This window comes from Dermacentor andersoni, chromosome 1 (assembly GCF_023375885.2).
Source record: "Dermacentor andersoni chromosome 1, qqDerAnde1_hic_scaffold, whole genome shotgun sequence".
Taxonomy (NCBI): Eukaryota; Metazoa; Arthropoda; class Arachnida; order Ixodida; family Ixodidae; genus Dermacentor; species Dermacentor andersoni.
Genome location: NC_092814.1, coordinates 26,766,269 through 26,779,411, shown reverse-complemented (window position 1 = coordinate 26,779,411; position 13,143 = coordinate 26,766,269). Strand labels below are relative to the sequence as shown.

The following is a 13,143-nucleotide window of genomic DNA, read 5'->3' as shown; positions in this document are numbered from 1 at the left end:
AACCTCTAAGCGTTCTCGTTAGACACATGGCACTGGTCTTCCATCTTGTTCTTTTGTTTTGAACAAGGTTTTCAACTTCTAAGTTTAAACAAAATTTTGCCTCCCTCGGCATTCGAAGGTTCCTGAATGACGTTCTGCTTTTATTAAACGCACTGGCTCTGGGAATAAATCGGCTGGCGTTTCGATTAAGCGGAAAAAACTGTAGTTTCCATAAGCGAAACCAAGTACCTCTGCAAAGCCCCCCTTAGTAGCGCATCTGTATGTGATTCTCAGAGTTGCGCAACGGTCTGCGATGTCGTTTCAAGAGTTGCCGCGAAGGCACTCTAGCTTAATCATTGTAGTTGTGGGGTAAAGAAAAAAGTACTGCTAGGGTGCGCAGGAATTACGCCGGTTTCTGGCGAGGGGGAAAACTTGTCTCGCGCCGTGACGCAGCAGGTCCTACCAGCTATGACAGTGAAGTATGCAGCATGTGGCCGGCCGAAGTACAGGCCGTGGGATTGCAACTTGGACGTGGCGAGGGACGCACGCCATATCGTTTTAAGGCCCAACCACACGCGGTGAATCGTGCGCGCCTGGCTGCGCGTCACGCGTCTGCGAGGCCGTACGCGCCTGTCCTACGCGTCTAGAGAGGGCAGACGCGCAGGAAACGCGCGCGTCAAGGAGGTCTTGATCTTGGGCGTCATTTTGAGCGTACGCGACGGAAGTGGCAGCTTGTGCACCGACGTCGCGTGGGCCGCATGTACACTTCCGGCGGTTCGGAAAGGTTGTTGAAGTTTCAGAATCGTGCCATATATGGCCATATCGTGCGGAGACGCCGGGAGTCGCTGGTGGTTTCGTGTGGATAGAGTACAGAGGCTATGGAGGCGATCAACAACGAAGCGCTGATCGCCTGCGTTGAGGCTCGACCTGCGCTTTGGTAGCAGGCGAAACACAAGCGCCACTAGAACAAGCACTTGACGAGGTAGTCGTGGATCCGTGAACCCAACGCTGCCGAACAGGTGAGTGCTCGGAATTTTATACGGGCGTCATAGCGGAGCAGTTTCAATCGCGATCAAGCCCGATCGGGGTCGGATTTTGTGATCACGATTGCCTGTACCGCGCAATGTGCGTAGAACCGATCGTGATCGAGAAATTTGATCGCGCTCGATCGCCATCGAAAGCCTAGCTGTGTGGCACTGGTATAAGCTGCCTCTCTCATCAGCCGACTCGCAGATGTCGAAAACGCGCTTTATATGTGCAGATGACGTTATCACAGCGCTGCAGAAGTGATGGAAGTCCCTGGGGAATAAATTTCGGCGCCTGGGAAGACGTTTCAGAAAGAAAAGAGCCGCGCCGTGCCAGTCGACGTTCACGACGACGTCATCTGGCTGTTTCTTGACCAGATGATGTTTCTGCGCTACACAATGGAGTGTAGACCGTAAGTTATCTTGAAGTTTCCATCTTAGCCGGCGTGTTAAAAATGAAACACGGGATTTTAGTGCTTTCCCTTTACCACGTTGACCGGCGATGCCGTATGTTTGTATTATAGCTGGCAATGCACCGCACTTATGGGAATCGACTCAAAATTGTGCTTACACAAGCAAGTCGACGCACAGTATGCATTATATTCAGCTTTGTCTAAATGGCGATAAAATATTTGTGCTGCATCGCCGCTCCGATTATCGCATATTTCCTTAAATGTGATACGTAAGGGGACATACAAGCAGTACAAGAATAGCTTTGTATATTTATTTATTTAGGTACCCACAAAGCCAGTCTGGCTTTGCAGTCGGGAGCAGAGAAAGCAGAAATACAGGTACAAAATAACAAGTAAAATAGCACTTAAAAACCTAACAATAAAGCATAAGACAGAAGTACAGAGAATATCACATACAAATTAGCAGAATGAATAAAAAGATAAGGGCTTGCATGATGCACACACAAAAACAAAACACAAGACATGCAAGTAGTTTTTTTTTTATTCTGTGCACTGATCCTAGAAGGCAGCGTGCAAGTCAATGGCCAGTATTTAACTGAGTATTGAATGTTGCTATATTCACGTGTACCTTGGGCACTTCAATGCACAGTTTTAATTTTGCATTTTGTTGCTTGCCAGCAGTGTGCAAATCGGTGCTTCATCACAGACCCTCAAATATTACCTAGCTTGCTTAGGGATTCATTCAGTGTCATCATGCTGTAGGAATAAATGCGCCATAGTACTGACATTGTCAGCTGTGTAATTGATAATTCTTTTTGTGTCTGTTCAGCAGTGTCCTTACCTAATTATCAGCCTGCGGTTATTCTGCAGATCCCAGGTGCTGTGGTTACTGGTTTAAGCGAAGCTTTCGCGATGTTTGTGGAGAACGCTGTTCCTGCTTAGCAAAATTTCCAAGGAAGGACTAGATGATCCTGTTTAACACATTCGCACTTTGTGAAAAATGATTATTGAAATTTTACATGCCAAAACCACGATCTAGTTACATTATTTTAATTGGTATTTGCATTACGTCCAGTACTGGTCACTCGTGCAACACAGTAGCCAGTAGTCAGCTGGGATGACAATGGTTCAACGACTACATTAATATCAGTATGAGGCGAGCTATTTGGCAAGACAGTAGGAGCAGCGGTAGGAAAGTCCAGAGAAGAGGCAAAAAAAGCTTGGCTGTAAGAAACTTTCTGGAAGGGTTTGCTCGCTAAGGTCAGCTTTGCTGGGCCAAAACACCCTTTACAAGGCAGATGGCAAGAAGAGAAACATTATTAGACGTAACTTCCTAGATACAAACAACAAATGCACTGACTACTACGTACACAGCTTCACACTGTGTTTAGACGTACATTCAGTTAAGAAAAACAGTTTAGAATGAGATGAAGTTTACAAACAAGTGAAAGGAAAACAAAGTTACAAGCCAAGAACGTTTCAAGTAGAAAAACTAGAACAGGAGAGAGCCTTATGCTAAAGCAAGACCTAACAGTACTACTACTCTGTTTAGAAAGTGCAAGCATAGGTCTTTCAACATGAAATTTATTAAGTGGTTTTTCTGAGTAAATGTAGTGGAATGCTTTCTGCTAATTATTTCAAAACTGAAACATTCCAAATATCATAAACTGTTTTGAGTAGAAGTAATCACTAGGCTTTAGGCATGCAGATCTCGTAAGAACTGCTTAAATGCATCACAAGCAAAAACAGAAAAAGATACAAAAGCTACACTTACACGCATGCAGAAACTGTTCATTCTGGTTGTGTAGGCAAGCCACTTTTGTCCCTACAAAACTGATTCAGAGCTTCAGTGTACTCTAATAAAATCACACACTAAAACAAATGTGGACGGATTTGAGCCTTCATATATTTTTGCATCCAGACTGGCACATTATTTACACATTACGCTCACATGCAGGATGTCCGCCAACCTTCCACCAGTGCCCCCATCGAGTGAGGAGGGAAGTGCTGCAGACATCTTAACAAAAAATGTGCCTGTTTTCCGATCTGGCAACACTTGAAGTGCCATCACCGTCAAATGAAGAGTCACAAGCGCCAGCATCGACTCTGTCTTCGGCGTCGCATGAGTCTGTGGAGTCTCAGGACATTTTGGAATCTCTTGAATCACCGATGTTTCAAGAAGTTCTGGTTCCTGAGGATTCTGAGGCACACCACAGCAGTCCGCAGTCAGAAGCATCGCTGGCTTCAGCAGGCAGTCGTAGGCTGGACACGTTAGGAAGCATTGCTTCTGAAGCAAAGTCAAGGGGGAGGAAAAGGAAAAAGAAAGATTAGAGTCAGTTAATATTGGAGGAATTAGGCAATGTTTCAAGTGCAATCAAAAGATGCAAACCGCAGGACGACCTCGAACTTTTGCCGTCTCTCTGCTCAAACACATTAAAGAGGTCAGTGAGGATACGCATCTCGACTTGAAAATTAAATTGATGCAAGTAGGAGAGTAATTCAAAGATTAATGTTTTTTAATGTATACTTTTTGTATAATAAAGCCAAGAGACAATGAAACAAAAGGAAATCATTGATGAATTTAATTACTTTATATCGAAATGGAAAAATAAGTAGGAAAATGAAAGTATATGAAAAGGTAGCTTCCCACTAATGGGAGACGAACCCACAACCTTTGAATTATGCTTGCATTGCTTTACCAGTAGAGCTGCAGCAATGGCTATCCCTCTGCAAACTTTCTTGGGCCTGTATGTGCATGTACTATATCTCACCCTTGTAGTGTTAGCCAGTGCTACTCATGCAAGAACACTCCAAGAGCCTAATGAAGTACACATAAACATTCTATGAAATTGATGGTGGAATAGCCTCCAGCTCAATTGGTTTTGGCTTTAGCTCCCACCAGTGGCAAGTTATATTTTGTCCACTTTCATTTCCCTTCTCCTTCTGATGTTGACACTACAAATAAAATGACAGTTATTTTCCTTTATGCTTTATATACGTTTCCTTGTCTGTTGTTGTCATGTCAAAGCCCTTCAGCTATTCTTTTTTGTTCATTTTACATTGTGTTGTATCCATATTTTTGTGCGGTATTCAAGAATTTCATAAAGTTGATATCTGGGCCTGGTTGGCTGGCCATTGCTGCTGTAGAGATGTGTGAACATGTTTTAGCAACACACCTACGATAAAGAAGCACTGACTTGCAACTAAAGGTTTGTTGTTGCAAGACAGATGTTTATCGCTTTCATCTGTGTTTACTCATTCAGCCTGTCTTGCAGCAATGAACTTTTTGAGTTCACCACCTGTGCATGTAGAGTTTGTGCATGCATCTAGAGATGCCTGTACATGCCTGTAAATAAAAAGAAATGTAATGAACCTTCAACCAGACCCCATTGAAAATTTTGGTTATATGCTGCAAGTTGTAAAGCCTGTCGGGGTGTTCTAGCAGCGCAGGCATTTTTCAAATTGTTTTATTATTATTAGAAGAGGTAGCAGAAAGGGAAAAGTCTTGCCACTACATAGCCAGGAGGCGAGGTTCACTGCCAACATAGACAACCTCTACCTCTCCCACAACTATCATCCACAAGCCACATTCCTTGCATTTTTTTTTCTTTGTGTTCCGTGGCTCAGTTCCAGAGTTGGTTTTGCATGTTCTGCATTGGATGTTTGGCCAAAGTCTTTGTACGTAATCAGTGACATTGAAGGCAGTGTGTAAATGAGACATCTATATGTATGACCCTGCTTCTCTGGCAGGAAGCAGGGCTACCTGACGGGAGCCGTGAACAGCATGTGAGCTTTATAAAATTTCGTAAGCTGAAAAAAATGTAAGAAATTTCTGCGGCTGTCGTGCTGTTCTGCAGTTGTTTAATACTTTGTAGGCACGATCGCCACTATATGACTTACACACCACTGCAGAGTCTAGCCGCCTCAATCCCCACACAGTAAGTCAAGGCAACGTCTTTTATCTCTTACCGGGATGCCAAGTAGCTTTTGTACGCATGTCTCAATTGTTTGAATACTAATTATGATGACATGATTTTTCTTGACAATGATCTACATGGCTGTGGGGGCCCTTTTCGGGTGACACACGATCAAAATTCATTTGCGTAGGTTAGCTACCACCTTTAATACTACATGTGCAAGCATACCTCAGTGCATGTTTTACAGGTTGCGCAAGGTCAAAAGCACTGAGGTAGCTTTTGTGCGATGCCAGTCGATGGCAGTTTTTTTTAGAGTTAGCCGTAACTGTTACACTGGTGATGCAGTAAATGGAAACTTTCAGTCTCTGTGATCATGCAATCATTTTTTTCTTGTATTTCTTTTCACGCGCATTGTCAGTACCATCATTACTATTTCTCGTTTTGTATCAGCATTTCGTGTCCCATTTTTTTTTGTTCATGAGTTAATAAATAGTTGTGTATAATTCTGTATTCTGTGATTATTAATATATTATTATTATTATGTATTAGTATTTCTTATGCACGCTCATTGTCAGTCGTTTCCTTCTTTCTTTTGTTTTGCTTCAATGTTTTGTGACTCCTTCCTGATTTGGCTTCCAAAAGGCGGCGGGCAGTAATATGTAAATAAAATAAAATAAATGATACATTAAATGACAAAGAAACGGTGTTCTGTATTCCTCCAATCGCACATTATTACTCTAGGGGCAACTGTCCTTTACCAACCTCAATGCTACAGCAAGTCGTTCTCCAGGCTCCAGGGGTTTCTCGAATGTGGTGCTGCCGTGTGAGGTCCTCTGCTAAAAAGCTCAATAGCTTGTCCAAGAGCTGCGGTGCCTTGCGAAGGAACTTGTTGAAAAATCCGTGGTCATCCTGACGTATCCGTTGCATCTGTAAAAAATGGTGCATTATTGCCTGGCAGCAAGACCATGCCCTGCCCACATACACGCGCAGGTATCAGGAGCTGTACACTTTTCACTGACACACACGTATAGCCACTAGCCATCATTAATTTTACCCCCTGCTTTGTTTATGTGCTTGAATACAAACAGTGGTTCGGCAAAACAGGAGAGCCAGTCAACGGTATATTAAAATCGTGCGGCCACTGCCAAGAAACTTCCGAAATTAGTCGCACAGAATTTTAACCTGCCCCCCAGGTCACAATTTAATTACATTACACTTCATATTCTACAGTCACACTTCTGAGAGACAGAAAATATAGGAAATCGTACCTCGTCCACAAGCTTCATATAAGACAACCAACATGTGTAAAAAGGTGTTCTTGAATCTATGTGCTATACTAATGGCACAAATATAACTAGCAGTCCTTAGCTTTTTGTACGGGTGTGCTAATACCGAAAAGTAGGTTTAGAATCGAATCAAATGAAGAAAAAATAATCTGGATATCAAATAAAATATCGAATAGCAGAAAATGTATTACAAAACTTAATCCTTACAAATTTTGTGCAAGAAAGGAGGGTGCTACACAAGCTCTGTGTAAACAGTATGGTCTACTGTTAATAATGAAGGGAGCTCCAAATTAGTATTACAGATTGTCTGTTAAATAGAATCAAGCGCTTCTTCCCCTCTGAAGCTGAACAGTTAATGACCGTATGTCGTACGGCATACACGGGTTAGACTGAGGGCGGTTGAAACGTCGTGAGGTGTCGTCACCACGTATCCAATACACTATCTCTTATGCTTCCGGCGGCTAATCAGCCCGATCTTCGCCTATGCTTTCGCGCTTTCCGAACTACACCCTGCTCTTGTCGTTCCCCCTGTTCGCGTACGTCACGTTATCGTTTCGATCGGTGCTGTCAACCTGGACGAACCTTGCACCGACGACGCGATGCTGTTCTGCGAATTGGGCGTTCGCGCGCTGCGAGTACGATCCCCGCATTACTACTTTAACCCTTTCACTTATGCGCGCACTTAAAAACGCTGATAAGTAATTGCTGTCCTAACGAAGATAAGTCCCCATGTCCAAACACTGGCTCCTAGTTCTACCACTGTAGATCATCGAAAGGAAAGAAGTTACTCACAGCCGTAAAGTCCTTCTTCTTTACGCAGTTGAAAGACTGGCCGGACCCACGAACGTCGCCGCAGAGGCCGCAGACGCTTTCTGCGCTCCCGCCGCCTTTGCAAGAGCTGCAGCAGCAAAAGCTTCTTTCTCATGTGGTACATTGCGGGGAGAGAACGCTGATGCCGGCGAAGCAAGCGGCTAAGCAAGAGCTCGGCAGCAACGTCGTGCGTGGTCGCGCGCAGATGTCAGCTGCAGTTGTGAGCAAGCAGACGCTATCGCGCGTGATGTTGATAATTGATGTAGCTTTTCTTCCCATAAGGATGTATAGATACGAACAGCGTGCATTTCTCAACTTAAAAACAATGTACTAGCTCTAACATTGATAAATTAAATAAAAATGGCTAGCCATAATGAAATTAAAGATAAACTTTTCTCAAAGCCAAAGACGACCGTTTCCGCCATCGCTGGGCCGCTGGTCTGTCAGCCCTGTGCTACGCGCAGCGAAGCGCGCACGTGTGCGCGTATCGTGTGGCTGGATGCCCTTCCCTTCATCATCCGCGTACGCGCACGCAGACGCGTACGCTTACGTGTACGCGTAGCGAGACGCGTATCCCGGGCTGCGTGTGGTTGGGCCTTTAGAGCGCAGTTCTTAGGCGCCCGTTCCTGCGTTGAGCGTTGGCGTGCCTCGTCCTCACTGGGGTTAACCGAGTGAACGATGAAAGAGTGATCGCGGAACGCAGCGGCGGATGAAAGACGGCAAAAGCAAAGAGAACGCGTGGAGGAAAGCGGAGGAGGAGGGCGCAGCGGAAGCATGAGTAGGAAAGCGGAAAGAAAAAAAGAACCCGAAAGCTCGCCTTCGCGCATAGCGTTCACCGCAAGCGTTTCCCGGTAAAGATTACGGTTGCATACGCTGAAATTTCCGGGAAGCAACAACTGCGCGGCCGGTATATATATAGCGCCGCTCGGCCGCTCTGCCGGTCGTTGGGGTGATCGGTCCGATGCCACAACGTATCGCGAAATGAAAACACATATAGAGCCGCGCTGAAATTTCGCATTAGGGAGTATCGTAATCGCCGGTGAACTTTTTATCGCCTATGTTTTGCTTTATCCCACAAGCTTTGATCATTCCATGTTATAGATTAATTCTAAATGCAAATAGCTTTGAAAGTGACTAGGAATATCTGCCTCTCATACACAGTTTCATGGTGGGTTGGTGGTGTATCTCGCGCTTATGGCGGCTGCTCCGGCGGCTGCTGCTTACGGCCCGGCCGCGCCGGCGCCGCATCTTGAAAGCGAACTGCGACGTGATCGAAGTGCGCGGCCGTGCGGGCCTAATATTGGAAGCGAAATGCGATGTGGACGAAGTATGCCACGCCGAGTGTCGCTACCTTCGAGTGCGCTGTGCTTTCGGCGTTTAGCTTGCGTTGAAGCGAGGGACAGCCCGACGGTCAATTCGCTCGCAGATGCTGCCGCACTTCCTGACTCCACCGTTCTGACAGTGAGTTTCCGCGGCCATCGAGCGAGATGTGTTCATGTCTACCTGTGCGCGCGTAACACCGTCCTTGTTAATTTAGTTAGTGAGCGAATGTTTGGAAGTTTATACGGCGGATAAAACTAGTATTCTTAATTTGTAGAGCTGTTTACTGATTTGCTATCGAAATCGATGCATCGCCTTTCGGTCGAAATTGCGACTTTTTTATTTTCATAAGAAACCCGATGAAGCCGCATCGGTCAAAAGAGTGGTCAAGGCATGCGATTAACGGGTGGCGGAACGGGTAAGGGGCAAGGGCAAGGGGCGGGGGGCAGGCCACCAATTCGAGATTCTGCACCCGAGGTGGTACTGATCCACTTGTATGCCTATCACTCGCTGCATAACTGATAATTTAGGAGTTTGAAAATAGCCAATCTCCATTATCAGTGTAGTAGTGTCCATTAAGGTGAACCACGTAACGATACAATAATCTGGGGTCCCCGGGTCTCCCGGGCACGAATGCCGCACCACCCTCAACCAAGTCCGAAGCTTGGCACCCTTCACGCACTAGAGGCGCAGCTACCGCGCAGCAGGCGCCTACTTGGCGCGGAGGCGCGCGCTCATTGGTGCCGTGATGGGACACCGGGCGCCACTCGTCAATCTGCTCTTGAACTGCAAACTTGCCTCGACAAAAGAAGGTGAACATTGGCTTCTACGTGACGCGCCCCAATAGCCAGGTATAGGCAGCGCTACCCTTATCTCACGAAAAAATGCCAAGTAAGAACGTTTAGCTCGCAAACGCGAAAATAAGGATAAAGTATGTAATGATTTGCGCCACGATTTATTAGGTACGAGTAATTTCTCCTATGTTGTCCTTGGTGTCAGTGTTTGTTGGCTTCTTATGATATGAATAATAACAATCGAGCCCCTCGGTTAACCCTCTTTCTTCTGGTTTATTACAATGGAGGTGAGGCGCCTAGTGGTAATAATGAGCGGAATGATTGACGCACTGCAAAGACGAAGAGCAGGGATCGCGAAGCACATAGCCAAAGGGGTCAGCTACCTGCGGAATGTTTCAAAGGAAGTACCGATTGCAGTGTGCACGGTACCAGAGCTTGAAAGGCACGGGTATGCAAATGAGAGGACAGTCCTTGCAGTAAGCAGGGAAATTCGGACGCTAGCTAAGGCACTGATTTTTACAGTCATTGACATCAACCCAGAAATGCCCCGAGCAGGCCGCGAAGGCACTTTTGTGCGTGACGCGATACGCTTTAGCGAAAGTGTAGCAGCACCAGTTGGACGTAGGTTCGTGGCGCGGGTTGCAACGTCCTTAGGCGGGCCGCAGGCAATCAGGAAGGAAGAGTAAGTATTGAATGTAGGACACACTGGTAATGGGCAGAATTGGACCACAAGGAGTTACGAAAAAACGCACAAAGTGCAAGAATATAGAAGGTAAAATCCGCTACATAAGCATGCAGGGTGGTCGCAAGCAGGAAGAATGGCTGGAAATTCGAAAGCAGCTGCATGACGAAGCCTTGACCGAGACGCATTTACGAGATTTGGAGCAGCCACCCGTTATTGACCATTTTGTGTGGGCAGGGTGCAACAGAATGACTGGGGCAAGGAAAGGTGGAGACGTAGGCATGCTAATTAGGCTTGGTCTGAAGTGGCAAAGGGTAAAAAAAACAACGTAATGTGCATATATGGATTAGCAGCACATGGCAAGGCAAGAAGACGTGGCTGGGAGTAGCTTACCTGTGAACTGGTAGTGATAACAGAGATAAAATAAGGAATTGATTGATTGCATTATAAGCAATATTAAGAGAAAGAGAGAGCAAGCAAAGAGAGGAAAGGCAGGGAGGTCAACCAGACGAGCGTCCGGTTTGCTACCCTAAACTGGGGGAGGGAAAGGGAGAATAGAAAGAGGAAAGCAGGATAGAGCGACTACTGTGTGTGCAAGATATTAATGAGTTCAAGAAAGCAGGCTAGCTGATATTGGTGGTAGATATGAACGCGCACATGGATGATTTAGACGGATAAACTGATTACAATGGTTCTCTAGTACTGGATTTGTGCGATGAACAGAACCTTATAGTAGCTAAGAGGGAGAATAAGTGTCATGGACAAGTACCGTGGCAGTGCGGAAATAGGCAGTCATGTATCAATTACACCATAACCTCAGAAATGGTCTACGAACTACTGGACCAAATGATAATAGATGAACGCGGAAAGGATAGCTTGGGTAGCGATCATAAACGCTTAAGCATAAAATTTGGGAGAGATACTAACGGAAAACACGAACCAGTAGGACCAGAATTTATAAAAATGAATGAAAAGCAAACGACATTGACAAAAAAAAAACATAGCGAAGAAAATGGAGGCGTTCCTACAACCACCTGGGAATATAAGGTACTCGTAGAAGTTATGCAGAAGGAGATAAGACACACAAGGAAAACAAAGCTGTTGGATTGCAAACAGGAAACCACGTAAGTGGTGGAACGAGGAAAGAAAGGAAGCTATAGAGGAGCGTAAGCAGACGTCTAGGGATCATCGAGAAGCCAAAAGCTGGCTGGGATTACACGAAGATGGAATAATAAAAAAAAAAGGCGGCATGTGAGCTCGCGCAAGAGAAAATTAAATACACAAGTGAACATTAGGTGCGTAACTTATGCGCAAGAGACACAGGTGCACCAAAAAGATTTTGGAACCATATAAGAACACTCGCAGCTCCACCTAAAAGTTTGCAGACGGCTATAAGGGATGAAGACGGTAACATCTTCGAAGCAGACGATATGCTTCGGTACAGCACCGAGAAGGTTAGGGCTAACTTCGGCACAAAAGAAAGCCTAGTTCAGACTCAAACAGATCAAGTATCAACAGAGAAACCTGGGAGATCAAAATTTACCATGCAAACGTTTTTCTAAAAAAAAGCAGAAGAAAAGGTCCCTAATAATGCCGCCGCAGGACTCAGTGAAATCCCAGTACTGTTAATAAAGAACCTCGGTCCAAAGAGCGCGGCTCTGCTGACTAATGCCATAGAGCAAGTGATTAGAACGAAGCAAACTCCAGCTGCATGGCGCAGAAGCAAGATGAACCTCATCTACAAAGGCAAAGACGATAAGGATAGGACGAGCTCGTACAAGCCAGTTACAGTAACGTCGGTGGTATACAGAATGGCAATGCAAGCCATAAAATTAGAATTGTCGAAATTGGCGGAAACACATGATATACTGGGGGAACTACAGAATGGGTTCAGACCAGGCAGACGCTTAGAAGATAATGTTTGTGTTCTAGCCCAGTGCATAGAGATTTTAGTAGCTCAGAATGTACCTTTATGAATAGCATTTCTAGATATTAAGCGAGCCTACGACAACGCAGAGAGGGAGTTGTTATGAGATATTATCAAGCACAAAGGCATAGATAACGATTTCGTGGAGCTGCTGAGGGAGATATATAGAGACAACCGAGCAAAAATTGTATGGGAAGGCTGAAATTGTAATGAATGGGGGAAATTCACCAAGGACTGAAGCAAAGATGCCCTCGGCCTCCACTGTTGTTCGCGGTTTATTTTAAGGGCATGGAAAGACAAACAATCAATTAGGATTTGATTTATCTTACACGCATAAGGGACAAATGGTGCAACAGGAGCTCCCTGGACTGATGTATGCAGAAGACTTAGTACTACTAGCAGACAATAAAAGAGATTTACAGACACTGGCCAATATGTGTGGCAACGCAATCACAAATCTAGGCCTTAAATTTAGTACAGATAAATCGCAAATTATGGTCTTTAATGAAGAGACAAGTAACTATGTGGTGTCATTTCAACAGCAAGTCATACCCATAGTCAAGTAATATAAATACTTCGGCATATACAAAAACGAAGGAAAGACCTACTAAAGCACCCACCAAGATAAACTGAAAATAAGAAAGGAAGCGGAATGCAGCAATAATGAAAAATAGGGCACTTTGGGGGACACAATAAATATGAAGTGGTGTGTCGGATCTGGGGAGGAGTCATGGTGCCAGCGCTAACGTTCGTGAATGCCATTCTGTGCCTAAAATCGCATATATTGTCGGGACCGGAAGTTAACTAAAGATGGACGGGCCGGTTGGCGTTGGGAGCCCACGGTAAAGCCACACATGAGACCGTGCAAGGGGAGATGGATGGGGCCTCCTCTGAAGTCACAGAAACGCAGAGCAAAAGTACTTTTCAAGAAATACTGAGGAACATTGATCAAAATAAATGGGCGGCTAACATAAAAAATAAAAGTGCATC

General features: G+C 45.2%; 1 long non-coding RNA gene across 1 annotated transcript; it reads left to right on the top strand.

Moving 5' to 3' along the window:
- Window positions 1-1,243: 1,243 nt before the first annotated feature.
- On the top strand, window positions 1,244-4,410 carry LOC140215200 (uncharacterized). The gene is made up of 2 exons (XR_011892142.1): window positions 1,244-1,417; window positions 3,375-4,410. It is a non-coding gene; the product is annotated as an uncharacterized lncRNA (long non-coding RNA).
- The last annotated feature ends 8,733 nt before the right edge of the window (window positions 4,411-13,143 follow it).